The sequence below is a fragment of the Populus alba genome, chromosome 9 (genome assembly GCF_005239225.2).
Source record: "Populus alba chromosome 9, ASM523922v2, whole genome shotgun sequence".
Classification (NCBI taxonomy): domain Eukaryota; kingdom Viridiplantae; phylum Streptophyta; class Magnoliopsida; order Malpighiales; family Salicaceae; genus Populus; species Populus alba.
Window position 1 is genome coordinate 640,119 of NC_133292.1, and position 7,974 is coordinate 648,092.

The window sequence follows — 7,974 nt, forward strand, 5'->3', positions numbered from 1 at the left end:
GAAAGATTGTAGTTGGTCAATCAATTGTTCAGTAGTAGCAGTAGAGATTAAAATTTGTCGTGCTGAAAATGTTAGAAATTCCTGTTCCACAGCATGATCAAGAAAAGACAACAACTTATCATAAAAACCATTAACATTTAACAAACCTATGGGTTTATGGTGAATGTGCAGTTGGGACCAAGAGGAAATATGAAAGATCTCTTCCAATGTGCCCAGACCACCTGGTAAGGCAATGAAGACATCAACATGGTTAAACATTGCATTCAGTCAATCAGACATTGTGGGGACCTGTAATTCCTCTCCAATTGTTTTTCAAATGATGTCCCCTTGTGCTAAAGCTTTGGGGACAACCCCCAAAACTTGACTACCTCCTAAAGATGCAGCTATTGACACTCCCTCCATTAACCCAAGGCTGCCTCCTCCATACACTAAATGAATCTTTCGCTCAGCTAGTACCTGACCAAGATGATTTGTTGATTCTAAAAACTCTTTTTCTTTCTCAGGACTGGATCCACCGAAAACACAAATATTGTTTAAGTTTCTACACACGTCTGTATTTGATGAATGTATGGGTTGAGTAGAAATGAAGGGAAGGAAGAGAAGAATTTATAGATGAGAAATTGAAAATGCAATCATACCATCTATATGTAGGCTAGCTGTAGTCTCACTCTCTCTCTCTCTCTTTATTTATTTATTTATTTTGAAAAAGCATGTGTATGTACAAGTAGTTGTGATTGTGGCTCACATCTTTCCTTGGTTTTACGTCCAAGAACGACTTAAACGCCCTCTATGGGTCGGGGATAGGCTTCCCATCCATTTTTCTTAAAAACTGGTAAACAGGGTCTTTTTTAGTTAGATTCCCAAGACTAAGTCGAGCATGTTCTTTATGGAATTGGGGCAATAAATCATAAATTACACGATGAACATCTCCACTAGGGTGCATCTCAAGAGTCAATAGAAGATTATCTAAAGACCTCTTACTCAGGCCATCCTTAATGAATTGTATTTTATCTTCACGGTTTACAGATACCATTCCTAAAGAACGACATGTCGCATTACAAGTCCATCTAGCACATCTGTGACAGACTTTCAGTCGTTTTGCAGGACGTTTCTTCACAAAAGTGCTTTTACCTATTCCAGGCATGTATGAAATGAAAGAATTTGACTCACCTGATAATCGAACCTTTGCTTCAATCAGCCAGCGAATATCTTCAGGAATTCCATGGTTCATTAACAACCTCAATCTTGCACATCTAGCATGGTAAATTTTTGTAATCACATTCTGAGGCAAAAAGGGAAAATACTTTTTCAATTTTTCAAGAGTGGTGTCCATTTTCAACTGAGAATTGGGGGAGAGATTCAAAGAAAGGAGAAAGAGCAAAGAATTGCACAAATATATACATAGATATCAGTTATCATGGGAAACTGAAAGAACCGACTTAAGAGTCACGGAGTACCGTTATCTGCCATTTGACCGGGGTGAGAGACTAGCAAAACAAAAGTCACACAAAAACAATGTGAGAAAAAGAATCAATCTTTATATACAGGATCAACCAATTCAATAAAGTCATTTTCAACTGAAAAATTGTCAAAATAAACTTTCAAACGATGGCCATTTACCTTGAAAACATTACCATTCTTTGGATTTTCGATATCACAGGCCCCAAATGGATACACATGTTTCACAATAAAAGGACCGCTCCATCTTGATCTTAGTTTTTCAGGAAATAAATGGAGTCGAGATTATAAAGCAAGACTTTTTGATCAACATTGAATGTTTTTCTCAGTATTTTCTTATCATGAAACTCTTTGATTCTTGCTTTATGAATTCTTGAATTGTCATATGCATCATTTCTTATTTCCACAAGCTCATTTATTTGTAATTTTCGCAGCTGACTAGCATCATCAATGTTTGAATTGAAAGCTTTAATAGCCCAATAAGCTTTATGTTCAATTTCCACAGGCAAGTGACAACGTTTTCCATATACTAGTCTATAAGGTGACATACCTAATGATGTTTTATACACAGTTCGATAAGCCCAAAGTGCATCATTAAGTCTTAAAGACCAGTCTTTCCGATTAGGGTTTACCGTTTTCTCTAAGATATATTTGACTCCCTATTAGCAAGTTCTACCTGTCCACTCGTCTGAGGGTGATAAGGGGTGGAAACTTTGTGTGTGATTCCATATTTCTTCATTAAAGACTCAAATGACTTATTGCAGAAATGTGTTCCACCATCACTTATCATAGCTCGAGGGATTCCAAATCGACTTAAAATGTTTTCTTTCAAAAACTTTATCATTGTTTTGTGATCATTGGTTTGACTTGGAATTGCCTCTATCCATTTTGAAACATAATCTACTACGACCAATATATACAAGAAACCAATATAGCACTTAAGGTCTTGGCCCAGCGGTTGAAGGGACTTGTTCCCTTCCTCTGCATCCTGGGTTCAAACCTCATTGTGCACGCCTGTCACCCCTGTGGTGCCTTACATGTTCACTGGGTTTGCAGGATGTTCAGTGAGCCGTGGGATTAGTCGTGGTGTGCGCAAGCTGGCCCGGATACCCACGTAAATAAAAAAAAAAGAAACCAAATGATAGAGGAAATGGACCTATAAAATATATACCCCAATAGTCAAAGATCTCAATGACAAGGATAGGATTTAAAGGCATCATGTGACATTTTGAAATAGATCCCAACTTTTGACAATTTTCACAAGTCTTGCAGAATGCATTTGAGTATTTAAACATGGTGGGCCAATAAAATCCACTTTGTAAGATTTTTACAGTTGTCTTTCTTGATGAGAAATGACCCCCACATGCCTCAGAATGACAAAATTTAATGATACTACTTACCTCATTGTCAGGAATGCATCTTCAAAATATTTGATCAGGAAAATATTTGAATAAATAGGGGTCATCCCAATAAAAGTTCTTCACTTCGTTCAAGAACTTTCTTTTGTCTTGGGTACTCCAATGAGCTGGCAATTGTCCTGAAACAAGAAAATTAACAATATTAGCAAACCAAGGCATTGTAGAGACAGAAAATAAAGATTCATTAGGAAAGTAGTCATCGATTGGTGTGATGTCAGATCTCGAATCGGTTGTTAATCTTGACAAACGATCTGCGACAACATTTTCGGTGCCTTTCTTGTCTTTGATTGTGATATCAAATTCTTGAAGTAACAAAATCCACCACACCAATCTAGCCTTAGAATCTTTCTTAGAGAGAAGATATTTCAATGCTGCATGATCACTAAAAACAACAATAGGTGAGCCAACAAGATAAGATTTGAACTTGTCACATGCAAATACTACTGCAAGTAATTCTTTTTCAGTGGTAGTGTAATTCATTTGAGCACTATTTAAAGTTTTACTTGCATAGTAAATCACATAAGGTTTCTTTTCTTTTCTTTGTCCCAAGACAGCACCCACGACATAATCACTAGCATCACACATTATTTCGAAAGGTAGTGACCAATCAGGAGGTTGAATGACAGGAGAAGAAGTAAGCAAGCTTTTAAGTTTAACAAAAGTTTTTTCACATTGTTCAGTCCATTCAAAAACATTTTCCTTTGTTAGAAGGTTACACAATGGTTTAGATATTACACTAAAATCTTTAATGAACCTTTTGTAAAAACCAGCATGTCCTAAGAATGATCTAACATCTTTAACATATTTTGGTGTTGGTAAGTTGTCAATTAACTCGATTTTAGATTTGTCAACCTCAATTCCTTTCGATGAAACAATGTGACCAAGTACAATGCCATTTGTTACCATAAAGTAACATTTTTCCCAATTCAGTACAAGATTCTTCTCTTCACACCTGTTCAAAACCTTTTCCAAGTTAGTTAAACAATCATCAAATGAATCACCAAAAACAGAAAAATCATCCATAAAAATCTCAAGAAAATGTTCAACCATATCACTGAATATGATAAGCATGCATCTTTGAAACGTGGCTAGTGCATTACATAACCCAAAAGGCATTCTTCGATATGCAAAAGTACCAAATGGACATGTGAAAGTAGTCTTCTCTTGATCTTCCAATGCAATTTCAATTTGATTGTAACCTGAATAACCATCTAAGAAACAATAAAATTCATGACCTACAACTCTTTCTAGGATTTGATCCATGAAAGGTAAAGGAAAATGATCTTTTCTAGTCATTGAAGTAAGTTTCCTATAGTCAATGCACATACGCCAACTAGTAATAGTCCGAGTTGGAATTAACTCATTTTTCTCATTTGTTATCACAATGACTCCAGACTTTTTAGGTACAACTTGGGTAGGACTTACCCATTTGCTATCAAAAATAGGATAAATGATTCCATTATCTAGAAGCTTAATGACTTCATTTTTCACTACTTCTTTCATATTAGGATTAAGTCCTCATTGCATTTCTCTAGATGGTTTAGCATTTTCCTCCAAATAAATCTTGTGTGTGCAAATTAAAGGACTAATTCATTTTATGTCAGCTATGGTCCATCCTAATGCATTTTTGTGCATTTTTAGAGTCTATAATAACTTACCTTCTTGATGTGCATTAAGTTTGGAAGAGATTATTACTGAAAAAGTTTTATTTTCTCCCAAAAATGAGTATTTGAGATTGACTGGTAACGACTTCAAATCAGGTTTTGGTGGTTGAACACTTGAAGGTATGGACTCAATTGATTGTGATGGTAATTCTTCAATTTGTGGTCTCCAATTACATGCCTTTGCTTCTTCTTGAAAATAAACCATTTGCAACTCGTCAGGTTCATTAATCTCAGTTTCACTAGAAGTGGTTTGAAATTGATCATGAACTAATTTTTTAATAAAGTCCACTTCCTGTAAATCATTATCATCTCGAGGTTGCTTGCAAATGTTGAAAATATTCATCTTCAATGTCATGTTTCCAAATGATAGTTTCATCAGTCCATTCCTACAATTAATCAATGCATTAGAAGTTGCAAGAAATGGACGTCTTAAAATAACAGGAATTGAATTACATGCTTCAACAGGTTGTGTATCCAAGACAATAAAATCTACAAGGTAAATGAATTTATCAACTTGTACTAACACATCCTCAACTATTCCTCTAGGCACTTTTACAAATCTATCAACAAGTAAAAAAGTTACAGAAGTTGGTTTTAACTCACCTAGATTGAGACTTTGAAAAACCGAATATGGAAGTAAATTCACACTAGCTCCAAGATCAAGTAAAGCTCTTTTAATTTTATGTTCTCCAATAAAGCAAGAAATTGTAGGACAACCAGGGTCTTTATATTTCAAAGCATTATTGTTCTGAAGAATAGCACTTACTTGTTCGGCTAAAAATGCTTTCTTTTTCACATTCAATTTTCTCTTCACAATGCATAGATCTTTCAAAAATTTAGAATAGGAAGGTACCTGTTTAATAGCATCCAACAAAGGTATATTGATCCTTACCTGTTTGAAAGTTTCAAGGATTTTAGAATTGTGATTGACTTTCCTTTATTTGGTCATGGCATGAGGAAATGGAAGTGTTGGCGGAGAATCAGTCTTTTCCTTACAATCTTCAGATTCAACCCCTTCCTTACCCTCAGAGATTGACTCATCATCTTTCTCACAAGGTTCAAGAGTGGGTTTTTCAATAACCTTACCACTACGAAGAGTGATGACTGATTTGACTTGATCCATATGTTGACTTCCGGAACTACTTGCATTTGCATTGTATTGCCCCTTTAGATTTTGTTGTGGTTGAGATGGAAACTTACCTTTCTCTTGAAAACTAAAAGTAGATGTGAATTTTGCAAGAGCATCTTTAAAATTTGTCATGCTTTGAGCAAGTTGAGTGTTGATTATCTCTTGCTTTTCAATGAATGCATGCAATGTGTCCTCAAGATTTCTTCTAGGAGGTGGAGCATAAGGAGGTGCATATCCATAAGAATTTTGAAAATTATGGTGTGCTTGAAACGATGGCTATAAAGTTTGTGCATTATTGTTATCACTCTTCCAACTGAAATTTAGGTGATTTCTCCAACCAGGATTGTATGTTTGCGAGTATGGGTTATGATTGGGCCTTTGGAAACTGTTTAAAGCATGGGCTTGTTCATGGAGACATTCCTTGAAAGAAGGCAAAGTTGGACAGTCATTGGTTGCATGTTCATTTGTTTCACAGATTTGAACAGATTTTAATTGACCATTCTTTTTCAATTCTAGTGCCTCGACTTTTCTAGCTAAAGATGTAAACTTGGATTGGAGGTCATGATCTTCCCTAAGGTTATACATACCTCGACTAGATATATGAGGTTGGGTTTTACTTGGTGCCTCATAAGAGCCCTTAGTGTCCCAATTTTGCGCATTTTCAGCTAGCAAGTCTAGGTACTCCATTGCTTCATTAGGGTCTTTATCTTCAAAAGTTCCATTGCACATCAATTCAACCATTTGCCTATCTTTAGGTGTTAAACCTTCATAAAATTGTGAAACCAATCTCCATGTTTCAAAACCATGATGAGGGCAAGTATTAAGAAAGTCTCGATACCTATCCCAACATTGGTAAAATGTTTCACCTGGCTTCTGAGTGAAAGTAGTGATTTGTCTTTTGAAAGAGTTGGTTCTGTGAGATGGAAAAAACTTCTTTAAAAACTGTTGTTGCATTTTATCCCAAGTACGAATGGATCATGACCTAAGATTTTGTAGCCATGTTTTAGCTTTATCTTTTAATGAAAAAGGAAAAAGCTTTAATTGAATGGTGTTCATGCTACAATTTAAGTCATTATAGGTGTTACAAACTTCTTCAAATTCTCTCAAATACAAGTATGGATTTTCTAGATCTAAGTCATGAAAAGAAGGTAAAAGTTGAATAATGTCTGGCTTAAAATTAAAATGGGATGCATCAGGAGGGAAAACTATGCATGAGGGTGCACTTGTTCTTGTAGGATTCATGTGGTCTCTAAGTGTCCTAACACGGTTACTCTCATTATGAAGTGACTGGTTATCTTCTTCGGCCATATTTTCTGAAAATGATGAGGATACCCTACAAAGTCTACCACTTAATGTACGTGACCAAACACTCATGTACGTGTAGAAAGAGAATAAATGGAAGAAGAAAACAAAAGAAAAAGAAACAAAACAAAAGAAACAAAGTTAGATACAAGAAAAGTGAAAAGAGAAAACAAAATAAATACTATGATTTGTACAAGAATTTACCTCCCCGGCAACGGCTCCAAAAACTTGACACGACCAAAAGATTGATGTCTTCTCCCAAGTGCATGAGTGTCGAAGTAATAAATAACCCGGTAAGATCGGGGTCGAACCATAGAGAGGTTAATTGTATAAATTATAAATAACATGACAACAACAACAACAATAATAACAAAAATAACAACAACAATAATAACAATAACAATAATAGTAATAGTAATAATAATAATAATAATAATAATAATAATAATAATAATAATAATAATAATAATAATAATAATAATACTCAGTATGTGGTGTTGTTATACTTGAGAATGATCTAAAAGATCGGGTCACAGGTTTCCAGCCTATATACTGAGTTTATGAAAAGATCAAAGAGATATATTATATACTATAAACAGATTTCTGATGCAAATGAACAAGGCAAGATCAACAATATCAGGATCCTTGATCAAACACAGAGCATACTTAACATACATAAAATATAACAATAATAATAATAATAGTAGTAGTAGTAGTAGTAATAATATTAATAACAATAAAAAGAAGAGGATGAAGAAATTAATAAGAACTTTGAGATGAAATATTAATGTAAGGATTAAACAATGATAAAAACAAATGTCAAGGTTAGAGGATCGACCAATGGTATTTCAAACAAGTATAGTATAAATTCTTATTACTCAATTTGGAAATCACACACGAAGGAGGTTCCAATCGGATGATTTGTCATTAATAGCTCATTATAAATTATTAACATGATCATATTAATTATCTTATTTACATAACACCAAACTTTTAAATATTG

General features: G+C 34.5%; 1 non-coding gene and 1 pseudogene across 1 annotated transcript; one reads left to right on the forward strand and one right to left on the reverse strand.

Annotated features, from left to right (window-relative positions):
- Window positions 1-787: 787 nt before the first annotated feature.
- On the reverse strand, window positions 788-6,410 carry LOC140955943 (uncharacterized; annotated as a pseudogene).
- A 58-nt stretch (window positions 6,411-6,468) lies between these two features.
- On the forward strand, window positions 6,469-6,577 carry LOC118034628 (small nucleolar RNA R71). The gene has a single exon (XR_004685053.1). It is a non-coding gene; the product is annotated as a small nucleolar RNA R71 (small nucleolar RNA).
- The last annotated feature ends 1,397 nt before the right edge of the window (window positions 6,578-7,974 follow it).